General features: G+C 40.0%; 1 long non-coding RNA gene across 1 annotated transcript in view; it reads right to left on the reverse strand.

Annotated features, from left to right (window-relative positions):
* Positions 1-14944, reverse strand: part of LOC309859875 — a 599272-nt gene extending 584328 nt beyond the window's left edge. Inside the window, exon 1 of the long non-coding RNA XR_014309004.1 lies at positions 14786-14944. This is a non-coding gene — a long non-coding RNA (uncharacterized lncRNA). The remainder of the gene's footprint in view (positions 1-14785) is intronic.
* Positions 14945-15182: the final 238 nt, after the last annotated feature.

Below are 15182 nucleotides of genomic sequence, written 5' to 3' on the forward strand. Positions count from 1 at the left end.
TCAGAAGGAAAGGTCTCTAAATACTGTTACAGTCTCTCTGAAATTGGGGTGATATGTTTCTGCCTAGATGAGGGATCAAGTCCCATGACCCTCACAAAGCAGATGACTGTGCCTATGTACATTCCTCAGTGGAGACCATCAGATAGCCAACAAACGGCTTGGGGATTATTCCTGTTTTTTTTTTTTTTCCCAGTAGGTAGAATGTTTATAGAATACATACACAAAAAATTAACTGAGAATATGAATCATCCCTAGAAATTGTTGGGCAGCCACCAAGTTCCATGTTCATCCTGAATTATCAATAAAACTGACTTGCATGTAGGATTGCTAAGAATATGAAAAGGTCACATAAAGAAGAGGGTACCCGTGACTTGGGTGAATGTGATAGCAGTGGCACCAATCATTGACCAAGGAGGAAGTTGTGGGATGGATGAGTCATCTGGGTGCAAAATGGTGGCATTCAGTTGGTCTAGGTGTGTTGGAGGAGGATAGAGGGGACAGGGCAAGACATGTGGGAGCTTCTTCTTCCTCTGCATTGCTAGGACTTGTTGCTCACCTCTATCTTCCCCCCCACCACACATCTGCCACTTCTGCTCTACTTGAATTCAATCTCCAACATGAATGGCCCCAAAGTCGAGCTTTTCACCTGTGTTCAAGTCTGAATTTAGAGCAGGCTGTTATTTCAACTCAAGCTGATAAATGTCTTGTCAACTTACATGATAAAGAGTGGTTATAGGAGTGTACCGTCTATTTAAGATTCCAAAGAGGGAGGAATTTTTCTTTTAAAAATTATTCTAGAACATTGCAGTATTGGGGAAAAAAATAATATGTTTGTTTCTTTTTCCAATTTATTAGTCATACTACACGGGTAGAATTTTAGAATTTTCAAATTAAAAATAAGATTACTCGTGTCTTTTAATTGCTCAGGGGTCTGCTCTGAGTGCTGTGGGTTGATGCAGAATGACATAAGACAGTGCATTTGTGTCCAGGCCCAAGGCCATCCCTCTTAAGGAAGCTAATATTGTGCATTTCCTTGTCGCATCTCAGTTCACAGTGAGGTATGTCTGGAACACAAGGGACTAAGGATTGTTGATTATTAGAGCAATTAGCCATTTTTCCCAATCACTGGTTGTCCAGTGGTGGCATGCAGTGGCCCAGCCTGGTGCTCTCTGTGTCTCCTCGCCCTGGGGTCTGCTTCTTTTACAGAGTGGAGGGAACCATGACAAGCCAGGGATGGTCTTTGCTGAAGTCAATTAAGATGGGGCTCTGGGGCAGCAGTCTATCTCCTTAAACAGAGCCTGCTCCCTCAAAAAGGAACAGGAGGAAGTATTCAAAAACATTTTCCTAATGTTTCTCAAGCTTGCCTCTAATGGAATTGTCTGCTTGTTTCCAATGATGAATCAAAACACAGTAGATTGTTTCCATATTATTACAATGAAGATATTGAATATTCTTTATCTCTCCCTACACCTGGGGTGACATTAACGAGACTGGAATACTAGAAATTATTGAGCCATTTTTATTCCTACTAATAGCCCAGCAATTCCAATCAGCCTATAGGATGCTGGTTACTTTCAGCATTAAATTTATGTTACTTTCAAGTCAGGGTTGGAGCATCACATGATGGGAGGAGAAGAGAAAATTAGGGCAGAGAAGGAATAGGAAAAGAGGCTGGGGTGAAATGGAGCAGATTTACAAATGAGAATATTTGAGCTAAATATAATAGGGTACATTTGTACCCGTGGTTAATAATAAGCACAAAATTTTCAAGGACATTTCTTTTGCTAAAGGTTCTGTTGCCCGAATAAGCATGGTTCACATTTTATTTGGTTTTATGCAGCATTTATTAGATTTATTATGATGCTTTCATATTTTCTAAACCCACTTTTAAAAATGGCTTTTTGGATCTCGTACACACACTCTATAGTGTGGTTGGGTATGTGTATGTATGACTGTAGGTATGCGTGTTTGTGTGTAGGTATGTGTATGCATGCATGGGTATCTGTGTGTAAGTTGGTGTGTATATGTGTAAATGCATGCATGTATATAAATGGGGGTGTAGGTGTGTAAGTGGGTGTGTTTGTGTGCTTATGTGTGTATGTGTTTATGCATGTGTATGTTCCTTATTTGTACTTGTATGTATTTGCATGCACGTTCATGCATATGTGAGTGTACTTGTGTAAGTAAGTGTGTTTGTGCGTATATGTGTGTCTGTAACTCTTTGTGACAAATGCGACAAATGTGACAGTTATTACAAAGGCAAAGTTTTCATGTTTGTGTTTTCAGAACACTGAATGTCAACTTCCTGCACCATGCTGACTGGCGGAAATTAAGTTGCAAAACACATGCTTTGAGTTATACATTGGACTAACAACATTCCATTTGTTGACAGCTCTTATTGAATTAAAAGTCATTTTTTCTTGTTCTATCAGTTAAGTGGCTTCAGAAAGGTAAGTTTTCATTCTAGAAACCATACTAATTTGAACAGCATTATAGTTCAGGTTTGGAAAATACAGTAAATAGCTTTGTACTTAAAAGCTTTGTTGATATACTAAATTTATGTTTTTATTTACCTTGTTGTTGTTGTTGTTATTGTTGGAGGATTTATGTTAAGTGACACAGTTATTAGAGATAAAAAAAAAAATGTGCCATAGCTGCTGAAACTAGAACCAGGAAGAGTGCCCTGGAAAGAGGTTGTGAGCTAAGAGAATGTCTTCAATGTTGTGATGCCTGCTGATGAATGTTTGAGGAATGGATTATATTTCTAGCTCCACAACTAATTACTTTGGGTGGCTGAGACATTCTAATTTGTATTTATAAACCCAGAATGAATGAGTTGCAACTTAATTTTCCATAATTAATTGATTCTAAAATAATACATTGTGGGATGGAAAACAGTATGAGGCAAGGGGCAGTATGTACTTTTGTGAGCCCCATGTATGATGGGGGGGTGTCTCTTCTTTCAGATCCAGACTGACTATGTCCCTTGGTTGAAGGTTTATGGAGTACAAGAAAAATTGAGCAAATACCACTGGATTTATTCATGTTCTGGTCTTTCTCAGAATTAACTTTTGCAGTGTTAAAACTATATGTGTGTTTTCTCCCTCATTGATTTCCACTCTTATTTCTATTAATTTTTCCTTCCCTCTTCTTCTGGCTTAGCTGTTCTCCTTTGTGCTTACAAAGATGGATCAATGTAATCTACTGTGTTAACAGTCTAAGAAAAAACTAGATGATTATATGAAATGATGCAGAACAACCATTTCACAATAATCAACAGCAGGTCTGTCAACAAGTAGGAATACAGGGTAATATCTTCAAGCTGATGAACAAGATCTACAAAAAGACTTGCAGATAACATCATACTTAATGGTAAAAGGCTGAGTATTTTCCCCATCTGATAAGGAACAGGGTGATGTCTGCCCTTACTACTCCCTGGGAGGACTATGGGTGAAACTGTGAATTCCACTGTTGTGTTACTCAGAACACGAGAATTGTGTTTAATTTGCAGCAATGTCAATCCTGTGGCTGCAAAAAATAGGTATTTTTTAAGGGTTATGTGGAAACCCCTCTGGTTCTCAGGCTGTCATCTGAGACTTAAAAGACCTGAGCGTGTTTTTTTCTCTCTATAAAAATTTAATTACACTAAAAATTATTCATCCCACACTGCAGCCATCAACACTGCTGTACTAGTCAAGGGCAGCAGCCACTTGGGCTCCCAAAGTGTATGTGTCACTTGGTGCTTTTTCATAATTCAACACAGATAATTAGTGTGGCTTGGTTAAATTTTATGCCCTGCATGCCATGGATTACTAGTACCTTGTCTTCCATGAGGTAGGAGCTCAGCACTGCACTGAGCCTGAAGGCACGAGAAAGCTAACTCACTGATCCCCTCTGTATGGGTCCATCTTCTGGAACTACTCTTGCTATCAAGTTGAGTGCTATCAGGAGAAAGAAACCATAGTTTTTAAACTTGGGATACTATACAGAAGTATTAAGCTGGTATAGGAGAGTAATTCTAGAGGTGGAAGAAGAACCTTAAATGGTACTTTAGGGCTTATGGGAGAGGACCCAAGGAAGTACAAACTTGGAAGGGGAATCTGGGCTTTGTTGAATAAGATGCCGTTCTCCAAAGAAGACATACAAATGGCTAACAGACACATGAAAAAATGTTCATCATCATTAGGCATCAGGAAGATTCAAATCAAAACCACACCGGGAGGGGCTCCTGGTGGCTCAGAGGGTTAAAGCCTCTGCCTTCGGCTCAGGTCATGATCCCAGTGTCCTGGGATCAAGCCCCACATCTGGCTCTCTCCTTGGCAGGGATCCTGCTTCCTCCCCTCTCTCTCTCTGCCTGCCTCTCTGCTTACTTGTGATCTCTCTCTGTCGAAAAAATAAATAAAATCTTTTAAAAAACCCACCAAGATAGCACCTTAAAGCAGTTAAAATGGCCAAAATTAACAAAACAGGAAATAACGTGTGTTGGATAGGATGTGGAGAAAGGGGAACCTTCTAACACTGTTGCTGGGAATGCCAGTTGGTGCAACCACTTTGTAAAACAGTGCAGCGATTCCTTAAGATATTAAAAATAGAGCTTCCCTGTGACCCTGCAATTGCACTATTGCGTATTTACCCCAAAGATACAGACAGAGTGAAAAGAGGGACCTTCTGTACCCCAATGTTCATAGCAGCAATGGCCACAGTCGCCAAACTGTGGAAAGAGCCAAGCTGCCCTTCAACAGATGAATGGATAAGGATGATGTGATACATAGATACAATGGAGTATTATGCCCCCATCAGAAAAGATGAATACCCAACTTTTATAGCAACATGGATGGGACTGGAGGAGATTATGCTAAGTGAAATAAGTCAAGCAGAGAGAGTCAGTTATCATATGGTTTTGCTTATTTGTGGAGCATAAGAAATAACACAGAGGACATTGGGAGATTGAGAAGTGAGTTGGGGGAAATTGAAGGGAGAGGAAAAGCCATGAAAGACTGTAGACTCTGAGAAAGAAGCTGAGGGTGTTAGAGGGAGAGGGGTGGGTGGTTGGGTGAACCTTGTAGTGGGTATTAAGGAGGACATGTATTGCATGGAGCACTGGGTGTGGTGCATAAACAATGAATCTTGGAACACTGAAAAAAAAATACAAAAAATAAAGGTGTAGTTCCAGACCCCTAGATGGCAGAGGGGTTTGTGGGATCATCCCAGCTAGAGCTGGCCTCAAACCATGAGGAAAGCAGCAATAATTCTGGAGTCCCGGTGAGCTGAAGCTTGTAGGCACACATAACCAGGGACATGGGGCACGACTGTAGGCACTGTTAGAGTTAGGCTGGTGAAAGAGCATACAATAACTGGGAGGGGAAACCCCTTCTTCTTGCAATGTCTCTTTAGAGCACTCCAGAGCGCTCTACTGCCAAAGCTTACCATCATTCCAACTGGGAAGGAAAGTATTTATTTATTTAGTTATATAATTTATTTGTGTTTTTAACAGAGAAAGGGAGCACACAAGCAGGGTAACTCCCCACTGAGCAAGGAGCCTGATGCGGGGCTGGATCCCAGGACCCTGAGATCATGACCCAAGCCAAAGGCAGACATTAAATAGACTGGGCCACCCAGGTACCCCATGACTGTCATTGTGATGGATTTCATTTGTGTTTCTTCTTCTTCTTTTTTTTTAATTTCCTCCTCCTCCTCCTCCTCTTCCTCCTCCTCCTCCTCCTCCTCCTCCTCCTCCTCCTTCTTCTTCTCCTTCTTCTTCTTTTTCCTCCTCCTCCTCCTCCTTCTTGTTCTTCTTCTTCTTGTTGTTCTTGTTCTTCTCCTTCTTATTCTCCTCCTCCTCCTCCTCCTCCTCCTCCTCCTCCTTCTTCTTCTTCTTCTTCTTCTTCTTCTTTTTCTTCTTTATACTCTGTCAATCTCCTAAGGGTTTGTCAAACTTGTTAGTGTTTTCTAAGAACCAATTTTAGGTTTCATTGATTATTTTTCTTATTATTTTATTTCTCTATTTTACTTATGTCTGCTCTAAACTTCATTATTTATTTCCATCTGCTAGAATTTTACAAAAATTAACATATAATGTATTATTTGTTTCAGGTTACAGGTCTGTGATTCATCAGTCTTATGTAATTCACAGCACTCACCATAGCACATACCCTCCCCAATGTCCATCCCCCAGCCACCCATTACTCCCACCCCCCCTTCACTCCAGGAACCCTTATTTGTTTCCTGAGACCAAGAGTCTCGTAAGGTTTGTCTCCCTCTCTGGTTTCATTTTGTTTCATTTTTCCCTACCTTCCCCTATGATTCTCTGTCTTATTTCTCAAATTCCTCAAATCAGTGAGAGCATATGATAATTGTTACTCTCTCATTGACTTATTTTGCTTAGCATAATACCCTCTAGTTCCATCCACATCATTGCAAATAGTAATATTTCATTTTTGATGGCTGTATAATATCTGTGTGTGTATCTATATATCTATATCTATATCATCTATATCTATATCTATCTCTCTCTCTATATATATATAACATGTTCTTTACCCATTCATCTGTTGATGGACATCTAGGCTCTTTCCATAGTTTGGCTATTGTGGACATTGCTGCTATAAACTCGGGTGCCTTTGCCCCTTCGGATCACTACATTTATATCTTTAGAGTAATATGAAGTAGTGCAATTTCTGGGTCATAAGGTAGCTCTATTTTCAATTTTTTTGAGGAAATTCCATGCTGTTTTCCAGAATGGCTGCACCACCTTGCATTCCCACCAATCGTGTAGGAGGGTTTCCCTTTCTCTGTGTCCTCGCCGACACCTGACATTTCCTGACTTGTTAATTTTAGCAAGTGTGCGGTGTGGTTCCCTAAAGCTGAGTGATGTTGAGCACTTTTTCATGTTTCTGTTGGCAATCTGGATGTCTTCTTTGCTGAAATGTCTGTTCATGTCTTCTTCCCATTTCTTAATTGGATTACTTGTTCTGTAAGTGTTGAGTTTGTTAAGTTCTCTATAGATTTTGGATACAAGCCCTTTACCCAATACGCCATTTGCAAATATCTTCTCCCATTCTATCAGTTATTTTTTTATTTTGTTTACTGTTTACTTTGCTTTTGCAAAAGCTTTTGATCCTGATGAAGTCCCAATAGTTCATTTGTGCCCTTGCTTCCCTTGCATTTGGCTATGTTTCTAGGAAGAAATTGCTGTGGCTGAGGTCAGAGAGGTTTCTGTCTGTGTTCTCCTCAAGGATTTTGATGGATTCCTTCTCACATTGAGGTATTTCATACATTTTGAGTCTATTTTTGTGGGTAGTATAAGGAAATGGTCCAGTTTCATTCTTCTGCATGTGGCTGTCCAATTTTCCCAATATCATTTGTTGAAGACACTGTCTTTTTTCCATTGGAGATTCTTTCCTGATTTGTCAAAAATTAGTTGACCTTAGAGTTGAAGGTCCATTCCTGGGCTCTCTATTCTGTTGCATTGATCGGTGTGTCTGTTTTTGTGCCAGTACCATACTGTCTTCAGGATTACAGCTTTGCAATAGAGCTTGAAGTGCAGAATTGTGATGCCACTAGCTTTGCTTTTCTTTTTCAATATTCCTCTGGCTACTTGGGGTCTTTTCTGGTTTCCTATAAATTCTAGGATTATTTGTTCCCATTTCTTTGAAAAAGGTTGATGGTATTTTGGTAGGGACTGCATTAAATGTGTAGATTTCTCTAGGTACCATAGACTTTTTCACAGTATTTGTTCTTCCAATGCATGAGCATGGAACGTTTTCTATTTCTTTGCCTCATCCTCAATTGCTTTCATGAGTATTTTGTACTTTTATGAGTACAGATTCTTTGCCTCTTTGGTAAGATTTATTCCTAGGTATTCTTATGGTTTTGGGTGTAATTGTAAATGAGATAAACTCCTTAATTTCTCTTTCTTCTGTCTTGTTGTTTAGAAATGCAACTGATTTCTCTGCATTGATTTTATATCCTGACACCTTGCTGAATTCCTGTATGAGTTCTAATAGTTTTGGGATGGAGTCTTTTGGGTTTTCCACATAAAGTATCATATCTGTGAAGAGTGAGAGGTTAACCTCTTTGCAGATTCAGATGTCTTTTATTTCTTTTTGTTGTCTTATTGCTGAGGCTAGGACTTCTACTACTATGTTGAATAGTAGTGGTGATAGTAGACATCCCTTCCATGTTCCTGACCTTAGGGGAAAAGTTCTCAGTTTTTCTCTATTGAGGATGATATTTGCTGTGGGTTTTTCATAGATGCTTTTATGATACTGAGGTATGTACCTTCTGTCCCTACAATTTGAAGAGCTTTGATCAAGAAAGGATGCAGTACTTTGTCAAATGCTTTTTCTGCATCTATTGAGAGTATCATGTGGTTCTTGTTCTTTCTTTTATTAATGTATTGTTTCACATTGATTGATTTGTGGATGTTGAACCAGCCTTGCAGCCCAGGAATAAATACCACTTGGTTGTGGTGAATAATCCTTTTAATGTACTATTGGAACCTACTGGCTAGTATTTTGGTGAGAATTTCTGCATCCATGTCCATTAGGGATATTGGTCTGTAATTTTCTTTATTTTTTTTAATTTTTTATTTTTTATAAACATATATTTTTATCCCCAGGGGTATAGGTCTGTGAATCACCAGGTTTACACACTTCACAGCACTCACCAAAGCACATACCCTCCCCAATGTCCATAATCCCACCCTCTTCTCCCAAACCCCCTCCCCCCAGCAACCCTCAGTTTGTTTTGTGAGATTAAGAGTCACTTATGGTTTGTCTCCCTCCCAATCCCATCTTGTTTCTTTTATTCTTCTCCTACCCACTTAAGCCTCCATGTTGCATCACCACTTCCTCATATCAGGGAGATCATATGATAGTTGTCTTTCTCTGCTTGACTTATTTCGCTAAGCATGATTCACTCTAGTTCCATCCATGTTGTCGCAAATGGCAAGATTTCATTTCTTTTGATGGCTGCATAGTATTCCATTGTGTATATATACCACATCTTCGTGATCCATTCATCTGTTGATGGACATCTAGGTTCTTTCCATAGTTTGGCTATTGTGGACATTGCTGCTATAAACATTCGGGTGCATGTGCCCCTTTGGATCACTACGTTTGTATCTTTAGGGTAAATACCCAATAGTGCAATTGCTGGGTCATAGGGCAGTTCTATTTTCAACATTTTGAGGAACCTCCATGCTGTTTTCCAGAGTGGCTGCACCATCTTGCATTCCCACCAACAATGTAGGAGTGTTCCCCTTTCTCCACATCCTCGCCAGCATCTGTCATTTCCTGACTTGTTTATTTTAGCCATTCTGACTGGTGTGAGGTGATATCTCATTGTGGTTTTGATTTGTATTTCCCTGATGCCGAGTGATATGGAGCACTTTTTCATGTGTCTGTTGGCCATCTGGATGTCTTCTTTGCAGAAATGTCTGTTCATGTCCTCTGCCCATTTCTTGATTGGATTATTTGTTCTTTGGGTGTTGAGTTTGCTAAGTTCTTTATAGATTCTGGACACTAGTCCTTTATCTGATATGTCGTTTGCAAATATCTTCTCCCATTCTGTCAGTTGTCTTTTGATTTTGTTAACTGTTTCCTTTGCTGTGCAAAAGCTTTTGATCTTGATGAAATCCCAATAGTTCATTTTTTCCCTTGCTTCCCTTGCCTTTTGCGTTGTTCCTAGGAAGATGTTGCTGCGGCAGAGGTCGAAGAGGTTGCTGCCTGTGTTCTCCTCAAGGATTTTGATGGATTCCTTTCGCACATTGAGGTCCTTCATCCATTTTGAGTCCATTTTTGTGTGTGGTGTAAGGAAATGGTCCAATTTCATTTTTCTGCATGTGGCTGTCCAATTTTCCCAGCACCATTTATTGAAGAGGCTGTCTTTTTTCCATTGGACATTCTTTCCTGCTTTGTCGAAGATGAGTTGACCATAGAGTTGAGGGTCTATTTCTGGGCTCTCTATTCTGTTCCATTGATCTATGTGTCTGTTTTTGTGCCAGTACCATGCTGTCTTGATGATGACAGCTATGTAATAGAGCTTGAAGTCCGGAATTGTGATGCCACCAACGTTGGCTTTCTTTTTCAATATCCCTTTGGCTATTCGAGGTCTTTTCTGGTTCCATATAAATTTTAGCATTATTTGTTCCATTTCTTTGAAAAAGATGGATGGTACTTTGATAGGAATTGCATTAAATGTGTAGATTGCATTAGGTAGCATAGACATTTCCACAATATTTATTCTTCCAATCCAGGAGCATGGAACATTTTTCCATTTCTTTGTGTCTTCCTCAATTTCTTTCATGAGTACTTTATAGTTTTCTGAGTATAGATTCTGTGTCTCTTTGGTTAGGTTTATTCCTAGGTATCTTATGGTTTAGGATGCAATTGTAAATGGGATTGACTCCTTAATATCTCTTTCTTCTGTCTTGCTGTTGGTGTAGAGAAATGCAACTGATTTCTGTGCATTGATTTTATATCTTGACACTTTACTGAATTCCTGTATAAGTTCTAGCAGTTTTGGAGTGGAGTCTTTTGGGTTTTCCACATATAGTATCAGATCATCTGTGAAGAGTGATAATTTGACTTCTTCTTTGCTGATTTGGATGCCTTTAATTTCCTTTTGTTGTCTGATTGCTGAGGCTAGGACCTCTAGTACTATGTTGAATAGCAGTGGTGATAATGGACATCCCTGCCGTGTTCCTGACCTTAGTGGAAAAGCTTTCAGTTTTTCTCCATTGAGAATGATATTTGCGGTGGGTTTACATAGATGGCTTTGATGATATTGAGGTATGTGCCCTCTATCCCTACACTTTGAAGAGTTTTGATCAGGAAGGGATGCTGTACTTTGTCAAATGCTTTTTCAGCATCTATTGAGAGTATCATATGGTTCTTGTTCTTTCTTTTATTGATGTGTTGTATCACATTGACTGATTTGCGGATGTTGAACCAACCTTGCAGCCCTGGAATCAATCCCACTTGGTCGTGGTGAATAATCTTATTGGCTGTTGAATCCTATTGGCTAGTATTTTGTTGAGTATTTTCACATCTGTGTTCATCAAGGATATCGGTCTATAGCTCTCTTTTTTGGTGGGATCCTTGTCTGGTTTTGGGATCAAGGTGATGCTGGCCTCATAAAATGAGTTTGGAAGTTTTCCTTCCATTTCTATTTTTTGGAACAGTTTCAGGAGAATAGGAATTAGTTCTTCTTTATATGTTTGGTAGAATTCCCCCGGGAAGCCGTCTGGCCCTGGGCTTTTGTTTGTTTGGAGAGTTTTAATGACTGCTTCAATATCCTTACTGGTTATGGGTCTGTTCAGGCTTTCTACTTCTTCCTGGTTCAGTTGTGGTAGTTTATATGTTTCTAGGAATGCATCCATTTCTTCCAGATTGTCAAATTTGTTGGCGTAGAGTTGCTCATAGTATGTTCTTCTAATAGTTTGTATTTCTTTGGTGTTAGTTGTGATCTCTCCTCTTTCATTCATGATTTTATTTATTTGGGTCCTTTCTCTTTTCTTTTTGATAAGTCGGGCCAGGGGTTTATCAATCTTATTAATTCTTTCAAAGAACCAGCTCCTAGTTTCGTTGATTAATTCTATTGTTTTTTTTTGGTTTCTATTTCATTGATTTCTGCTCTGATCTTTATGATTTCTCTTCTCCTGCTGGGCTTAGGGTTTCTTTCTTGTTCTTTCTCCAGCTCCTTTAGGTGTAGGGTTAGGTTGTGTACCTGAGACCTTTCTTGTTTCTTGAGAAAGGCTTGTACCGCTATATATTTTCCTCTCAGGACTGCCTTTGTTGTGTCCCAAGATTTTGAACCGTTGTATTTTCATTATCATTTGTTTCCATGATTTTTTTCAATTCTTCTTTAATTTCCCGGTTGACCCATTCATTCTTTAGAAGGATACTGTTTAGTCTCCATGTATTTGGGTTCTTTCCAAACTTCCTTTTGTGGTTGAGTTCTAGCTTTAGAGCATTGTGGTCTGAAAATATGCAGGGAATGATCCCAATCTTTTGATACTGGTTGAGTCCTGATTTAGGACCTAGGATGTGATCTATTCTGGAGAATGTTCCATGTACACTAGAGAAGAATGTGTATTCTGTTGATTTGGGATGAAATGTTCTGAATATATCTGTGATGTCCATCTGGTCCAGTGTGTCGTTTAAGGCCTTTATTTCCTTGCTGATCTTTTGCTTGGATGACCTGTCCATTTCAGTGAGGGGAGTGTTAAAGTCCCCTACTATTATTGTATTATTGTTGATGTGTTTCTTTGATTTTGTTATTAATTGGTTTATATAGTTGGCTGCTCCCACGTTGGGGGCATAGATATTTAAAATTGTTAAATCTTCTTGTTGGACAGACCCTTTGAGTATGATATAGTGTCCTTCCTTATCTCTTATTATAGTCTTTGGCTTAAAATCTAATTGATCTGATATAAGGATTGCCACTCCTGCTTTCTTCTGATGTCCATTAGCATGGTAAATTCTGTTCCACCCCCTCACTTTAAATCTGGAGGTGTCTTCGGGCTTAAAATGAGTTTCTTGGAGGCAACATATAGATGGGTTTTGGTTTTTTATCCATTCTGATACCCTGTGTCTTTTGATAGGGGCATTTAGCCCATTCACATTCAGGGTAACTATTGAGAGATATGAATTTAGTGACATTGTATTGCCTGTAAGGTGACTGTTACTGTATATAGTCTCTGTTCCTTTCTGATCTACCACTTGTAGGGTCTCTCTTTGCTTAGAGGACCCCTTTCAATATTTCCTGTAGAGCTGGTTTGGTATTTGCAAATTCTTTCAGTTGTTGTTTGTCCTGGAAGCTTTTAATCTCTCCTTCTATTTTCAATGATAGCCTAGCTGGATATAGTATTCTGGGCTGCATGTTTTTCTCGTTTAGTGCTCTGAAAATATCATGCCAGCTCTTTCTGGCCTGCCAGGTCTCTGTGGATAAGTCAGCTGCCAATCTAATATTTTTACCATTGTATGTTACAGACTTCTTTTCCGGGGCTGCTTTCAGGATTTTCTCTTTGTCACTAAGACTTGTAAATTTTACTATTAGGTGATGGGGTGTGGGCCTATTCTTATTGATTTTGAGGGGCGTTCTCTGAACCTCCTGAATTTTGATGCTCGTTCCCTTTGACATATTGGGGAAATTCTCCCCAATAATTCTCTCCTGTATACCTTCTGCTCCCCTCTCTCTTTCTTCTTCTTCTGGAATCCCAATTATTCTAATGTTGTTTTATCTTATGGTGTCACTTATCTCTCGAATTCTCCCCTCGTGGTCCAGTAGCTGTTTGTCCCTCTTTTGCTCAGCTTCTTTATTCTCTGTCATTTGGTCTTCTATATCACAAATTCTTTCTTCTGCCTCATTTATCCTAGCAGTGAGAGCCTCCATTTTTTATTGCACCTCATTAATAGCTTTTTTGATTTCAACTTGGTTAGATTTTAGTTTTTTTATTTCTCCAGAAAGGGCTTTTATATCTCTCGAGAGTGTTTCTCTAATATCTTCCATGCCTTTTTCGAGCCCGGCTAGAACCTTGAGAATTGTCATCCTGAACTCTAGATCTGACATATTACCGATGTCTGTATTGATTAGGTCCCTAGCCTTTGGTACTGCCTCTTGTTCTTTTTTTTGTGTTGAATTTTTACGTCTTGTCATTTTGGCCAGATAAGAGTAAATGAAGGGGCAAGTAAAATACTAAAAGGGTGGCAACAACCCCAGGAAAATATGCTTTAACCAAATTAGAAGAGATCCAAAATCATAAGTGGGGAGAAAGGGGATAAAAAGAGGTTCAAAAAGGAAGAAAGGGAAAAAAAAGAACAAAGAAAAGGAAAAAAAAGAAAAGAAAAAAATTTTTAAAAGAAAGAAAACACCTGAGAAAAATGTAAAAAAGAACAAATATATATATTAGATAAACTAGTAAAAAATCGTTAAAAAAGAAAAAGGTAACAGTTAAAAAAAAAAAATTTTACCCGAAGGCGAGAAGAAAAAAAAAAAATGAAAAAGAAAAAATTAAATTAACTGCAAGACTAAAAAAAATTCACAGGAAAAAAGCCATGAGTTCCGTGCTTGGCTTTCTCCTCCTCTGGAATTCTGCTGCTCTCCTTGGTATTGAAACCGCACTCCTTGGTAGGTGAACTTGGTCTCGGCTGGATTTCTTGTTGATCTTCTGGGGGAGGGGCCTGTTGTAGTGATTCTCAAGTGTCTTTGCCCCAGGCGGAATTACACCGCCCTTACCCGGGGCCGGGGTGAGTAATCCGCTCCGGTTTGCTTTCAGGAGCTTTTGTTCCCTGAGCGCTTTCCGTAGAGTTCCGGAGGAAGGGAAAACAGATGGCGGCCTCCTGGTCTCCAGCCCGGAGGAGCCGAGAGCCCAGGGCCCCACTCCTCAGTGCGCCCTCAGAGAACAGCGCCCAGTCACTCCCGTCTGCCTGACCTCCGGCCGTACTCCGAGCTCACCGAGCCTGCGACTGGTTCAAGGTAACACCGAGCTGTGAGCTTACTGTCGGCTCTGTCTCTGCAGCCAGCTTTCCTGTTCCAATACCCGCAAGCTCTGCGACACTCAGACACCCCCGATCCTTCTGTGACCCTGCGGGACCTGAGGCCACGCTGACCCCGCGTGGGCTTCGCCCCGGTTTAGCCTCTGGAGCGATGTCCCTCAGCGAAACAGACTTTTAAAAAGTCCTGATTTTGTGTGCGGTTGCTCCGCTGCTTGCCGGGAGCCGGCCCCTCCCCCGGGGTCTATCTTCCCGTCGCTTTGGATTCACTTCTCCGCCGGTCCTACCTTTCAGAAAGTGGTTGTTTTTCTGTTTCCAGAATTGCTGTTCTTTTTCTCTTCGATCTGCCGATGGATTTTCAGGTGTTTGCAATCTTTAGATAAGCTATCTAGCTGATCTCCGGCTAGCTGAAGCAGTCTCAGCTTGCTACTTCTCCGCCATCTTGACTCCTCCCCCCTATCTGTAATTTTCTTTTTTGATGGGGTCTTTGTCTGGTTTTAGGATCAAGGTAATTCTGGCCTCATAAAATGAGTTTGGACGTTATCCTTCCATTTCTTTCCTTTTTTTTTTTTTTTGGAACAGTTTCAGGAGAATAGACATTAATTCTCCTTTACATGTTTGGTAGAATTCCCCTGGGAAGCTGTCTGGCCCGTCTCCCATCTCTTGTTTGTTGGGAGATATTTG

The sequence above is a fragment of the Mustela nivalis genome (genome assembly GCF_964662115.1).
Source record: "Mustela nivalis genome assembly, chromosome: 2".
In the NCBI taxonomy this organism is placed as follows: Eukaryota; Metazoa; Chordata; class Mammalia; order Carnivora; family Mustelidae; genus Mustela; species Mustela nivalis.